Raw genomic sequence first — 15,636 nt, 5'->3', positions numbered from 1 at the left:
GGGCGTGTAACACATGTAACACCGGTCCGCGAGAAGGCGGCCGGGAATTCCAAGTTTTCCCCGCCGTGAATCAATAACCTTGCGTCACCAGGATTTTCCACAGAGTGGAGAAAAGTTGAGTCGGTCACATGAAGATAGCAAGGATTCGTCAGTGATGTCACTGTGGTTTATAAACGGCTTTGTCCGTGCTACTTCCTGTAGTGACATCACTGTTGAATCCTTGCTATCTTTATCTTTGCCTTTGTTTCAACATGTGTTGACAATCTGTAGGCTACAATCTGTAGCCAATTTTGTCACGATCGCGCTCATGAAACACTAAACAGGATTATTATTTCATGTCAACATTCAAGTACATCTATCAGAAGATGTAACTCAGGTAAAGTAATGCGTCACTCTGCAAGTTTAACTAATGTTTTCCACCTGTCCAAAGTCATTTCTGATACAGGCATAGCCTTTTTTAATCACCCTATCCATGTTGATATATCGCCATTTAGGTTAATAATAGAGATTTAATATATAAACAGCAATGATGTGTCATTGACTGGCAGTCAACTCCTGTAGCAAAAATGGGTGCAATACGTTAGTCCGACAGCGCATTCCTCCGACAGCGCAGTGCTCCGACATTAAACAGTAAACCCGAACCAAACCCGCACCCTAACCCTAACCGCACGCGGATGCCACATAGTCGGAGAAAAGGTCTGTCGGATTAACGCATGCCTCCCAGCAAAAATGGTCCGTGGGAACAGAAAGGTTGGGAACCCCTGGGTTATATAGTTTAATTGATATTGATTTATTAGTGCATTACATTTCCCCATAGACTTAGAAAATGCAAAAACTCCCATTCAAGTATTTTTTTCTCGGAAACCGCAAGGGCTACGGATACAACACTTGGAGGGGAGGTTTATAGTTTAATGCAAAATTATTTAAAAGATAATTACACCAGTCGGCCTCATGGTGGCGCTATAACAGCCAACTTTACGTTTTGGCTTATAACTATAAAGGTCATTGAATAAAAATGTTTTTTTCCCCTGGATTCCTTGGGTCATGAAGCAACTCCCCATTTAGGCCACGCCCATTTGCGTCTGGATAGATTTTACGCCACTTTTACCTCCTCCCACATATTTTGCCCAAATGACACATAAATCGGTACACATGATCTCTGGACCCATGCAATAAACACGAATTACGAATTATTACCGTTCGTCCGTAATTAGCTTCCAAAGTTAGTGGGAGGGGCCCATTTTACAAAAAAAACGAAACGTCCAGTCAATCCCAAATTTGAATCACTTGTGATAAGTAAACCACAAGGGTGGTTTACTTAAAGGCATTGTAGGGAGTTCAGACATAATCAAAGAAAAAAACTGTTGTCAAACACCGCCCCTCCAGCAGTTCTTTTCCCCGACCACCAGGGGGTGACGCAGGGGGGACTTTTTAAATGAGTGATGCCCAAAATAGGTTGCCTTATGCGGATACAATTCGCGGAAATGCCCGACCCTACGGTTCTCTGAATTTATATTTTTAAATAGGCTCTTTCATGATAAATTGACCACATATATGAAGCTAAACAACAAAATTCTATCCAAACGATTTTTTAAAAGTAAATTATGTGCCTCAAAAAAGAAGTTTGAGAGCGTTTTAAAACCGAAAGTAAAAAGTTGATACGGGCACGGACGCGCATGGACACGCACATGCGTGCGTTAATTTACGACCCGGACATAAACAACATGAACATAAACAGAAGGGAAAATACGGATTTCAGACAGAGGACTGTGTTTCAATGAAGGAAAACACCCCAGCATCATTATATAGTGGCTGATAGAGGGGAGAAAATGCAAAAAATATATATATACATATTTTTTTAATTTAGGCTTAATGTTCCCTACAATGCCTTTAACAAATACCCAACAGCATTTCCACTTTCATCCTTAGGGGCTAGTGATCTCAGGAGTGACGTGACTATATAATTACATTTGTGGGAGGGGGCCTATATCACGAACACAGGATCCGTTCGACACCGAATTCCAATCACACATCGCGCGGCCTCCGACGGTATTCCTCTCAGCATTTTCCTCGCGTCCTGGCGGCCACGACCCGCGACTGGCGTCAGCGCAACCACACTTTGCAATTTCCTAAAATTGCTGATATTCTAGTTTCAATTGTTAGCTTATCATGAAATTAAAAAGTGGTCATGATTTTAATCATCTTGTGAATGTACATCTCACCAGCCTTGAAAAACAGTAGATCTCAAGGCCAAAAAGGCCTCATGCACACCCCTGTTGTAGAGTATACAGAAGGTCAAGTGGCATTGGACAACCAGAAGGGACAGAACAACTAAATATTCAGCCATTGTTGTGCAGAGCCCTCTTGAGACTGTTGGGACCCTGAGCAGAAAATGCAATAGGGCCGTTCTCTGACCATCTTGAATGAGCCTTCAGGGCCCCTTATAGTCTATGTGTGTTCCGTTTCATTCTGCCCTATAACTTTGTTAGATTGGCTTGGCAGCAGATTTGAACTGGAAACACGTATGAAGAAGCCAATCAAATAAAGCTATGGGAAAATTAACCGGAACAGGAAAGGGGTATGCCACCTTATAAGGGAAAGTGGGACTACATTCATGGCACATAGCCAAAGATATTCGCCAGTCCTTAAATTTTTGGCATCATCTAGATGACGCAGCGGCAGCGCTGCCGCCATATTGAGAGCTCTCCACAAATGAGTCCTTTTTGTCATATATGATTGTCTCTGTTGACAAATTAGGATCCATATTGATGTTCAGCGTTGTGATGTTTTTTCCCTCATGTAGCTGGTGCTGTATATTTATGATTATCTCACAAATGTGTATTGTTGTATAATACTCTTTGTATACCATGAACTGTTTATACATCAATGTCCTTTTTTTATATGCTGTACTTAAATATACTTGTCTGTTTTTTCTGGATATGTGTCAATAATGGGGAACTAACTGTACTCTGCCCTCCTACCGGGTTGGTTAGATTGAGGACACTCCTCTTGAAGTGTAGCTCAGCTGTGTCCCATTCCCTATAAAAGTAATGTGTGCACTCAGTGTTGTCAAACCCCTGAGGAACACTATCCTGTCGAAACGTTGGTTTATATATTTTACCATAAAATAGTATTGCATCGTGGCTACGAGCTGTGCATCCTCCTTCTTCTTTTAATTAGTTGTGTATCTATCGTGGTAACAGCACCTCCCTAATATTGTGCTTGCCTGACTCATTTGACTGACAGCTCACAGAAAACATGGAACGTTGTGTAAGTTACCTTATTTATTGCATAATAATAATAATAATAATAATAATAATGATAACTAGAAAAAGTGCTCCTCGGAGCACAGGTCTCCGCCAGGTCAGGTAGGTTATTGTGGCCTCCTGGTGGCGCTATAATAGGCCAATGTGAAAAGGGTGGCATTTCTTCTTAGGCCTTTCAATGGGATGACACTGCATTCATGATTTGAGGCATTTTGTTCCAAAAATGTGTTTTGCTAAATTAGACCTGCTGGTGGCGCTATAAAGGCCAATGTGAATGTGAAAAGGGGGGCATTTCTTCCTCGGCCTAGTGGGAATCTGCATGCAAACTTTCACGGAAATTGCACACTGCATTCATGTTTTGAGGCATTTTGTTTAAAACTGACCAATCCTGCAAACTTTGGAAGCCACTGTAAGCCAAATAGGATGGAATATGAAATATCGGACAGATCCATCAGAATCACATGACTATGGAGATGCAGTGTACCAATTTGCGTGTTTTTTGGACATAATCTGAAGGAATAATCTCCAAAAATGTATTTTACATAAATCGGCCTCCTGGTGGCGCTGTGAAAAGCAGATGTGAAAAATGCAGTCCAATGTTTTTCCTTGGCCTCTAGGGAGTGTGCGTGCAAAGTTTCACGCAGATCGGTGCAGTTATAGTTAAAAATGCAAATCGGCCAGTTATAGCGCCACCATGAGGCTGATTTGAAAATGTTCAAGTGGCATTTCTTCCTCGGCCTAGTGGGAATGTGCGTGTGCAATGTTATGGAAATGGCAAGCTGCGTTCATGATTGGAGGCAGTTTGCTCAAAACGGACCAATCCTGCAAACTTTGGAAGCCAACCTTAGCCAATGAGGATGCAATATGGGAAATCAGACAGATCCGGGTTGATCACATGACTATAGAGATACTGTGTACCGATTTGCATGACGTTTGGTTAAAAGCTGTAGGTGTACTGAGAAAAAATGGGTTTTGCACAAATCGGCCTCCTGGTGGCGCTATAACAGGCCCATGTGAAAAATGTGGGGCAGAGGTTCTGAATTGGCATCCAGGGAGTGGGTGTGCACAGTTTCGCAGCGACCGGGCCAACGGTGCCGGAGATTAGCTGTTAACACACAGACAGGACACACACACACACACACACACGGACGGACGGACGGACGGAGGGTAAAACATACTCTCTCGCCATGCCTTTCGGCCTGGCGGAGACAATAATAATAGTGTGCTGCTTTCACTGACAAGACTACTAGCTATCACACTGTTAAAAGGCAGTGTGGTAATGCTTTGAGAGATACTTTGTTAATTAGCAATTCATAAAGCATTTGTTCATAGTTAATAATTCACAAATCATTGCTTACACATCAGTAAGCTAGTCGTAAAATATGTGTTTCGTGTTCATGAAAACGTTTTAATGGAGTCTTCAAATACATATTAATCTGCTTATAATACTGTTTTATTATAATTAGACTTATAAACACTCCCATAAGGCTTTATTACTATAATCATAACCAATTATAAAGCATTGTATAATCACTTATGTGTGTGTGCGCTCCGTGCACACACACACACACACACACACACACACACACACACACACACACACACACACACGTAACATGCAGACCTGCAAGGCGCACAAATACTGAATACAAATACTTTACAGCTCTTAAATTGAGTAGAAATACTTTACAGCTGATAAAATGAGTAAAAATACTTTACAGCTGTTAAACTGAGTAAAAATACTTTACAGCTGTTAAAGTGAGTAAAAACACTTTACAGCTACTAAAGCAGCGCTACTCAACCCGCGGCCCGCGGGCCGCATGCGGCCCGCCGCCCGCGTCTTGGCGGCCCCTTGTGGTCAAAAAAAAAAAAAAAAAAAAAAAAAAAAAAAAAAAATTAAGCACAGGATAAAAAATATACATTTCCGTTCAAATATATGGGTTGCTATTTTTTTTTTCAAAAACAAACATCAATTGTTACAGGTATAATGCATAGTTTTCTATGCATTTCGGGTTTTTGGGGGGGTTTGACCCCCATTTTTTAGGTGTCCCTTATTTCAATCTCTGGGAGTTTGCAACCCTAACCTTGAAAATCGAAAATAGGACTGTCATTTTTCAACACGGTCTCACTCCGAAAACGTAGCCGGTTGCCTTTTTGTCAGAACCCCGCGACGGAGCCGAATGCCGTCGCTGGACGCCAGCGACGTAATTATGTGCCTTCCACGGTCACTCATAGACATTCATTGAGGTCCAAAGACGACACATTGCGCCGTCACAGGCGGGCCATTGATAATGCATTGGCATTTCAAAACGTGCGCTAAGAAGCTTGTTTGAAATGCACCAGACCACACGCCACCACCCACAAAAACCTGTAAATATTCTGAGTATTTACATACTAGTTTGGTCATTTTTCGATGAGTATTTGTTGAGAACGACACTTTTATTTAACTTTTGTATACCCGTGACGTCACGTCAGATTACTTCCGTATGACTTGATTGACAGTAGTAAAGATCCGATCAAAACTATTTATTTTAATCTAATAGATCTATATAAATGATCTGCTTGTCCACTAATCAATTATTCTGGCAATTAAATGCCTAATGTATGAACAATTCTAGCAATAAATAATTATTTGTAATTTCTTGATTCCTAGCACTCATAAAATCCCGCCTACTGCATCCGGATGTTCACCACGTCCACATACATGAAAACAAACATAACGTTTCCGTATCCGTTCTGAACCGGAAATGTGGTTATAGGCACATTTCACGTTCTGTAAAGGTTCTGGCCTTCTTTTAAAGCTTTTTGAAACAAATAGCAGCAGTCTTTTGCAGTCGCTTAGGAACAAATAGCAGCATTTATTTTTTCTCAAAAAGATTTCATGTTTTTTGTAACATTTAGGACGTAAACAATCATATTGAGGGGCAGTTGTGCAGCAAAAACGTCATTACCAGTGTTGCCAGATTTTGTGAGAGAAACAAGCAACCACTGGTCTAGGAAAACAAGCCCAAAAGAAGCAACTATGGGCCACATGACTCATGAGCACTTCAAACATATACGTCAGCTGCTTGAAAATAGTAGATCTACAAGCTCACAACGTGTCGTGATGCGACGCGTTGTGAGCTTGTAGATCTGCTATTTTCAAATTCATTTTTTGGGGAAATTATAATAAGCATACCTGGCAACACTGGTATGCATATGTGCGTCTATGCCTCCCATGATGCATTGCATTGTTTTTCAACTACGATCGCGGTAAGTGAAGTCTTGTTACTTTTTCATTTATTTAATAGAAATACATGTTAAATCTGCACCCCCACCACCACTAAATCATAGAACCACAACACAGGGTTGTTGCTAACATGTTAGGGTGTGTACAGTAGCAAGTTGGTTGGTCTGTATAAGTTTAAAACTGTTTTACAGTGGACATATCCCTAAGCTAACAAGCCATAACAAACAAACACAACAACATGAGCTCGGCTATTTGTGTGTGTCCCTCTTCATTTGTGTTTAGTTATGTATTCTATATGCCATGTTTGTTTGCACAACACTAAAGGCAAAACGAAATGTAATCATTGTTTGTGTTTCCCATTCTGAGTGTACAAATGGATGTTTTATTATGAATAGAATACAAAAGGATCCTATTGAGCCATAGTGCTTTCTTGTGGTTTAAGGGTTTGGCCATTTTTCATATACCCTGTGCTAAGTTTGTTTATAAACAAGCTACGTGCTTAACTGAGCTATCCAGTTTAGTAGACCTTGTATTGCGAATTTGTACTTCCATGTACTGTTATGTACTGCCATGTACTGTTCTCATGTCTTACTAAATAAAGTACATCAATCAATCAATCAATCAATCAATCAATAAAGACCAAGAGATCCTGAATATCAGTGCTTATATTGTTTAGTTACAGAACTGTAAGGGTCCATTTGGTGGCCACTGGAATATTTGATCTTAAGTATTATGCATTTATATCTTCATTTCCCTCCCCCCTTTACAGGTTTCTTTCTTTGTCATTCATCACCTTGTTCCAGTGAGTACCAACAACTTAAAACACAATAACACAACCACACATCTTTAACTCACAGCAAATACATGACAGAAATTGGAATAATGTGTGTTCAGTGTTGGACAAACTAAACAAATGTAGCACTCTATTCTACTAAGTTATTCTTTATTAAAGCTCTCTTACAAAATAAGTAGCTACACTTCTATTTGACTCTGAGTGATTGAATGAAACACAGAAATGTAAATGCTACAAATGGATGCACGTGGATAATTCTCTATGAATACCAACTGTACTCAACTCATTTGGTGTGCTGTTGAAGATGTATTGATGTAGCTTTTGTCAACCTGGTGAAGAAAATAGATAGAAACTTGAAAGCTACATCATTCTGAAAATAGTTGTAAAGGTTTTGAATGCCAGACTCTCACTTACATATGTTTTTAATTAAAACATTTGAGTACTTTATCCACCACTGGTTCTACACACCCTGCTTTCAAGTTTAGTCCCATTGTCATACAAAGTGTTTTGTTTTGTGCAGCCATTGTTCTGCAACCTGTTAAGTACTGGGAGCTGATGGTACTGTAGGTGTTGCACGCTATATGAGCAAATCAAATAACAGCATTTATTTTAATTTTATTTATTATTATTTTCTAATCAAACTGATCCCAATCCTGTTTTTTGTTTTGATCCAGATTTGAGTAGTTTTTCCTGATCTCATCAGATATCAGAGTGCTCCCAATCCTGTTTTTTGGTTTTGAACTACCCAAAATCCAATCTAGATAGGGATTAAAAGTTTTTAACTTAATGAGAATTAACACTTTACCCAATTTTATTGTAGGGTTTTATCTTAAATAGCTGATCTAAAAGCTCACAACACATTGCTATGCAACATGTTGTGAGCTTGACGATCTGCTATTTCTGAATAGCAAATTAATATAATTTGGGGTCCTTGACATTAAACATTTACGGTGCCACAGCCAGAAGAGTGTATTTGGTTCCTTCTGTACATTCTTACAATTATTATGAATAAATACATTGTGTAAAATTCTGGTTATTTTATTTGTCTCAACAGTTCCAAAAATGACACGACCGAAGAAAAAGACATGTCCCAAATGCCAAGCCAATATGGAGGCCAGGAGGATGTCCTGTGGGACATGTTATTCTCTCCAATCAAAACCAGCAGTGGCTGCCAAAGTACTCAAGTATGGCCCAGAGTGGGCCAAAAGAATTGTTAAAGACAAGAATGTGTCTCGCCAAGTGGACAATATGTGCAGTAAGTAAAACTATACGTAGATCCTTCTAAAAAACATGTAAAAGTTGTAAGAAAATATATATTTTTACCTTGATGATTATTATATCAATACAGCTCATGAATAAATCTCAAAATATTAGAATATTACATAAGACCAATCATATAAACAATTTATAATATAGAAATATCAACCAACTTCAAGGTATGTTAATTTATGGACTCAATACAGTATTTTTAGGTTGGCTCAGACAGGGTGCCTTTTTTCCATGTGAATAATCGCATCCTGTGTGCAGTGGCCTTTATAGTGTCCCCCCCCCCCAGCTGTCAGCTTATTACATGGTCTTAGCTAGGTAGGTAGGTACTTTATTCTTCCCCGAGGGGAAAGGCAGCTCTCATAGAGACATCAATAAAAACACATTAGATGAAACAAAAAAAATGAATAATAAATAAATATGCATCTAAGCATCGTCAACCTACAATATTAAGAAGACAGACCAAACACTACTCAAGAGTCCGATGGCTTGCATCCCACATCCCCCATCCTAATCAGCCTGATCAAGCCAACCAGATGAGGACTTGTACAGTCTTATTGCTGCAGGCAGAAAATATCTCCTATAGCGCTCCTTCTTGCAACTTGGGACTGACTGTTACATGTAACAGTCTGTTGCTGAAGGAGCTTTTCTGCCCTGCCACAGTAGTAGGGAAGGAGAGGGATTGTCCATGATGGCCACAGTATCCAAAGTGGTACCGAGGACAGAACCAGCTTGATTCAGCCTCCTGCTGTCGCCTTCCTTGATACTACCCCTCCAACATACCGCCGCATACAGTACTGCGCTGGCCACTACTGATTGATAGAACATGTTCAGCAGAGTCCTACACACCAAAGGAGCTGAGCCACCTCAGGAAGTAAATCTGCCCCCCGCCCTTCTTGTATAGGACATCTGTGTTCCCAGTACAGTCAAGTTTATTGTCCAATTGCATGCCCAGATGCTCTGGACTACCTCCACATCTCCCTCGATGGAAATGGGAGACAATGGGGGAGCCACCATCTTCCTAAAATGCACCACCATCTGCTTTATTTGGCAATTTTAGTAACAGGTGGTTCTGTTTGCACCACCTGACAAAGCTGTTCACCAGTCCTCTGTACTCCATCTCTTAACCTCTACTGACACATGCCACAATAGCTGAATCATATTCTGCATATTTCTGCAAAGGACAAGTTGCTGGACTTATATACTTGGCTGTCCTGTATATTGCTATTCTGTGTTAAATGTTTGTTTTTATGTGAATATAAATGAATGTGTTAGTGTCATCCACATTGGCTTTTAAATGTTTTTATTTTATTTGTTTTTGTGAGCTTGCAGATCTGGTATTTTCTGCATCCAAGTATGTCATATGTTGTAGTATAAATGAGGCTTTTAAGAGTTTCAGAAATGAATGACTTAGACGTGTTCCCAGAGAACATATAGGTTATCCCGGTCTGAATGGGTTGTGTACATTCATTGAAATTAGCCAAACTATAATTATTGTCAGCGAAGATTTGTAGTGTAGAGTGGCAACAGGAGGGGGCCTAGTATAGAGCACTTTGGAATCAACTAAGTATAGGTTTTAAGTGGTTAGGCACTTAAACCCTATATACTTTGTTGACTGGAGTCCCCCATGGATTTGTACTTGTTCCCTTTACACCCAATCACTACAGCATCACTAAAGACACATAGATTTGGCTAATTTGCCCAATTTTTGTCCACAGCTAGGCGTTTATCTTGTGCTGCTTGTTGTGACTCTGGCATAGTTGTACAACTTAACAGCATTACCCCACATTGTCATTGTTTTATAGTAAGACATTATGATGTCACGTGAAGGCTTGACCAATCATGGAGACACCTAGCCTGGGATCCAGCCTGATTCGCTACGTTCGGCGGACTTTTTTCTCTCTCTCCGCTTATCAGTCTGGAATGCCTCCTATCTCCAAGGGAGGCGGGACATGACAAACGTTTCGAGTCGTGCCGTGGCTTCTGATTGGTCTGTGGTGCGGGGCGGGACAAAAAAAACAGTGGGATCGTTGTGATTCGTCATTCGTTTGAACAACATCCAATCAGCAACGACGTTGCCTAACGTAACATATGTAGTTCCAGTGTAGTTCTGCAAAACGAGTCAATGGGGTGCGTTCCAGACTGAGAAGCGAAGAGAGAAAAAAAAGTCCGCCGAACGTAGCGAAGCAGGCTGGATACCAGGCTAGGAGACACCACCCTTTTCCCCTCTGATGGGCTATGGGCATAAACAGCCCCTCTCTGATTGGCTATGGGCATAAACACAGATGCATAGAGATTCAGAAAATGTATAGATAGATGTAAAATACTGCTGACATTTACAAAGCATCATGGCTTAATGAACTTGTCTTTTCATCCTTCAAGTTTACAAGAAATGTTCCCAGATGAAAAGGTCCCAGGTCTACCCATATAAGGAGATAACAGGGAGAAGGACAAATGAGGTAAAAAAATATAGAACCCTATCTGTCTGTGTGTGTCTCTCTCTCTCTCTCTCTACACACACACACACACACACACACACACACACACACACACACACACACACACACACACACACACACACACACACACACACACACACACACACACACACACACACACACACACACACACACACACAGGCTACATACACACACATAGGGGACATTTCTGTTTGGTCGATTATTGCTCTATTGTAACAAAGGTTCTTGGCAATAACTGTTATACCGTTGGGACGCATGTTTATTTACTATTTAAATGGTTCCCCATTTGTAGTGAAGATGCAATTATGGGATGAGCATTTATGGGTTGTGGCCACTAAAAATGTGACAAATCAGTCAGGGGGTCAGGGTTCCTACAAGGGTTTATTAAAACAACCCACTGTTCCAGTAAGTTAACTTCACGTCACCAGGCTTTCTGCTTTTCAATAGTGTGAGGAACTGTGAGGTCATTTTACTGCTCAGTGCTCAGATCCTGTTCAGACTACTTTAACCAGTAATTTGCACAAACCAGTTCTACACAAAGAGAGGCCGTTTCTGTACCCGCTCTAGACTCCAAAAAGTCCTGATGCTATCGCACATCACAATGGTTTGATGTGCAGATGGCGATTTAATAGACATCGTCCAAGGCTAATAGTCTCACAGTGTATAGATAAAGGAAGCAGGGAGAGTATTGGAGCAAAGGTCTGACCTGCCCAGGAATCAACCTGGGGACTCAGTGTCAGGCGGTAGTATTTCCCATAACCACTTGGCTGTCGGCCCCACAGAACCATGTTAATTTGTATATTTGTCTTAAGGCTGATCATGACTGAGACAAGCAAAGGTACTAAAAATAATGGTATACCTTACCCAGTGATTTCTTATACTGTGTGTGTGTGTGTGTGTGTGTGTGTGTGTGTGTGTGTGTGTGTGTGTGTGTGTGTGTGTGTGTGTGTGTGTGTGTGTGTGTGTGTGTGTGTGTGTGTGTGTGTGTGTGTGTGTGTGTGTTTTTTTAGGGCAACAAAGAAGTGTTGGTGCATTGGGCGCCTTGTCCTGCATGGTAAGACATTTTTGATATTATTCAATTGACACTATTTGCCCTACCAGAGGCAGTTGTTTCTGGTTGATCCCACAATTCTTTCTTCCCTCTCAAATTTGCCTTACTATTTAGGAAGGTTACACCTCATCTGTGTGGTGTTGCAGACCTGCCGATGGCCCACATTTTCACATCAAAGTACGCTGGTACAACGTGTCCAGTTAAAGTAGGCAAAATGAAAAGCTGACGACCTAACTTCCAGGTGCTTTTATCTCTCTCCCTCACTCTCTGCTGTGTGCAGCTGTGTGCTGTTCAGCGTAGAGCTTAAGATCTCAGCCCGAGGCCGACGGGTCTGCGCGGCGAGGGCTGGGCCGGGCCCAATTGGTCACGTATTTGTCGGGCATTGGGTTGGGTCACTTTTTGCCAGATCTGAAAGGTATGGCCTACACGAGCCTTTGTCACCATTTTGTCCATACATGGTATGTCTGGTTGTGGTTATGTTTCTTCTGCATGAATAAATAGGCACAGACTACATGGTATGTCTGGTTGTGGTTAGGTTTCTTTGTCGGGTTGTGGTTAGGTTTCATCTGCATGAATAAATAGGCACAGACTACTCATGACATCACTATTATGTTACAAGTATAAATACAGATGGTATATATAAAACGTAAGACAAATATTTCAATTAGACCTTCAATGTCAAATATCCTGAAATATCGATCAATTACATTTTATTATCCATAAATTAGGGTTCCCCCTATCAGTATATCGAACAAAGTTCGATTCATTTAGCAAACCTTGCCGATGGAGTCCATTAAGAGGAAGAGGAAAAGAGAGATAGAACAGGGTACCTCCTTGACTGATGTTGATGTTGATTTGGTCTACCTCCCTAACGTCAAGGAAAAGCACCTTGATTTCTCTGAGATGAAAGGCGAAAGACGGAAAGACGAAAGTGAGGGAGACTTCACTTTCGTCTTGAGGGAGACTTTCGTCTCCCTCACTAACGAAAAGCACCTTATGTGAAGTCCGGCTTAGGTCTGGCAGAACCAGGTCTCCTGGTCTTGTTTTTATCAGGCAGGCAAGCGCAGCGCGGTATCATGATGTCTCTGTGACTATGTAAGCTGCGCTCATAACTGTGGCTGTGAGTTATGAGCTACTTGATACAGTTGAGCATGTGTGACTGTGTGTGCTGTGGCGCAACAGTTGAGCGTGTGTGTATGTGGCGGTGGCCGCTGTGGCGTCTGCATGCATGCAGTGCCCAAGTGGAGCGGAGGACATTGTTGAAACCATCCACGGTCACTTTTGTATATCCTAATAATATTATAGACGTGTGAACTTTGTAGCTATAATAGCCTGTACACCTGTTGCCTGATTTAGCGGCGGCCGTCAGCCGTGTTCTCCAGCGAGGCTCCGATGTTTATTGTTCCTTAATTAGGACGGTGCTTGCTACAAGCTGGGTTTTTGTTTATATATAAAGACAGTTGGAAAAGGGTAGAATGACTCTGTTCTTCGAATCACCAATATGTAATGACAAAAATATAAGGCTGCATGCAACAATTATACTTCTTTAGAATGTCAGGCTTCGGGCTGTGTTGGGCTCCAATTGTCAATTATGTATCGTTTCTGTCGGGCTGGGTTGGGCTGGGCTCACATATTTAGGCCCGATTAAAGCTCTAGCTCAGCGTATGGGCTTGATTGGCAGCTGCAGTCCACCGGCCTCAGCAGTTGAATTGGAAGCTTCTGTGTAATTTGCTTGTACAGCTTGAATGTACAGGAAGGTTACAAAATTCACATTGTTGGATTCTAGTAATTAATGACTGTTAGTCGACTAATGTTGTTAATGACTTCTCTTTCAGACTTCAGATATGGACTGTCTGTCACCAGTACTAGAGTAAATTGTTTTATGAGGAACTAATCTAAATTCACATCAGTCAAAATCAAAATAATGAAATTACCAGAAGTGGAATGTTGGCCGCTATGCTTCTTGTCTTATCTTTTTTACATGTAGGCATTAGGCAATAGACATACATGTGCATTAGGGCTGCATGATACTGATGCAAACACTTTTTCCCCTCGACACCAAATCTCGTCACCAAAAATTGATAATCTACAAACTCACGTCACGTCTCAGTGCGAGGCATTGTGAGGTTGTAGATCTTCTCTTAGAATGTTTCAGGTGGTTAATTTAAAAATAAAAGGTGTCCCAGTGCCCCTTTTGAAGACCCATGGGATAAATGAATTTCTCTAAATAATGTATTTATACTTTACAGTGACAAAATCTGGGAAGACACATGGGAACCAGCCAAGAAGTTTCCAGAGGACAGGGCCAACCAGTAACCTCACGCCTAAAGGGTACGGTCCGATGAAAGTATGGCTGCCAGCTGATAACCCTCCCCGTATCCGCCTTCGTCTCACCCGATTGGACAGAGGTGGAAAACCAGCATCTACGCCATACTTTGAAACCACTACATCTCAGAGGACAATATTGTACTTTTACTTTGTGTTAATATTTATTTTGGAGATTTTGTTTATTATTAGAAAACATACATTAACCACTTCAGCCTTATTTCGGCCATTTGAAAATAGTCGATCTACAAGCTCACAATGGGTTGCGATGCGACACATTGTGATCTGTCTTGTAGATCTGCTATTTTCATATTACATTTGGAAACTTGAAATGGGACATTCTGCAAGATGAGCACTTTTAGTTTTGGAATACTTTGGAATACATGCCAATGCTTTTGCACTATTACTCAAGTCACATTTAACAGAGTATATTTCTACATTGCTGTATTGATTCTTTTACTTAAGTGAAACGTGAGTTCTTCCACTGCCTATTTTGTTCTGTGCAATATGTTTTCTTTGTTTCTTTCTTTGGTGTCATTAAAAGCCTTTTGCACTTTGAATGTTGTTTCTTCCAAGATGTCAATCTATACCAATCAACAGTGATATTAACTGTCTTTTGTCAATGAATGAATGTATCCTAGATATACTGGATATGAGCCAGATACTGTATGTAGGCAATACAGTGTCAGCTGCAGATAGACTATACAACTGTATGGACAGTTGTTTATTCAGACTCATTATCCAAGAAAACATATGTTTTACAAAATGAAATGAAGGTGATGCAAGGAGATACACACTTTTGATAATACATCATTTGCCAACCATGGAAACAATGAGAATTTAAAGCCATACACCCAATAACTTAATGGTTCAGACAATGATGATAGTTATCTATAAGAGGCTATGCATCATATGCCACTCATCTAGACTGTGGCAAAACAAAGCATCATGAAGCTGGAGTTTGGAAGCGCTTGTTTGGAAAATCCTCCTAACTCCTCACTCCTACTGACTCCTCATACCCTCTTTTGTGTGTAGACTGCTAGCCATGCATGAAAATCAATGTTATTTCTATATTCCTGAGGGGTTAACGTGTAGACAATAAACTGAATGGGATCCAGGATTTGAAGCCTGGAGAAGAGGAAGATGCCTCAACAAGTGTTACAGAGAATGACCTGTTTGACAGATTTGTTTTGCATCATAGCCCACAAACAAACAAGGAACAGACT

The 15,636-nt window shown here is 40.8% G+C and overlaps 1 long non-coding RNA gene across 1 annotated transcript; it reads left to right on the top strand.

The window, feature by feature from the left end:
- The first annotated feature begins 7,196 nt into the window (after positions 1-7,196).
- On the top strand, positions 7,197-14,970 carry LOC311049550. Its single transcript, XR_014601202.1, has 5 exons — positions 7,197-7,297; positions 8,343-8,543; positions 10,937-11,013; positions 12,045-12,088; positions 14,335-14,970. It is a non-coding gene; the product is annotated as an uncharacterized lncRNA (long non-coding RNA).
- The last annotated feature ends 666 nt before the right edge of the window (positions 14,971-15,636 follow it).

The sequence above is a fragment of the Gymnoscopelus microlampas genome (genome assembly GCF_963454915.1).
Source record: "Gymnoscopelus microlampas genome assembly, chromosome: 7".
In the NCBI taxonomy this organism is placed as follows: domain Eukaryota; kingdom Metazoa; phylum Chordata; class Actinopteri; order Myctophiformes; family Myctophidae; genus Gymnoscopelus; species Gymnoscopelus microlampas.
This window is presented reverse-complemented; position numbering and strand designations above follow the sequence as displayed.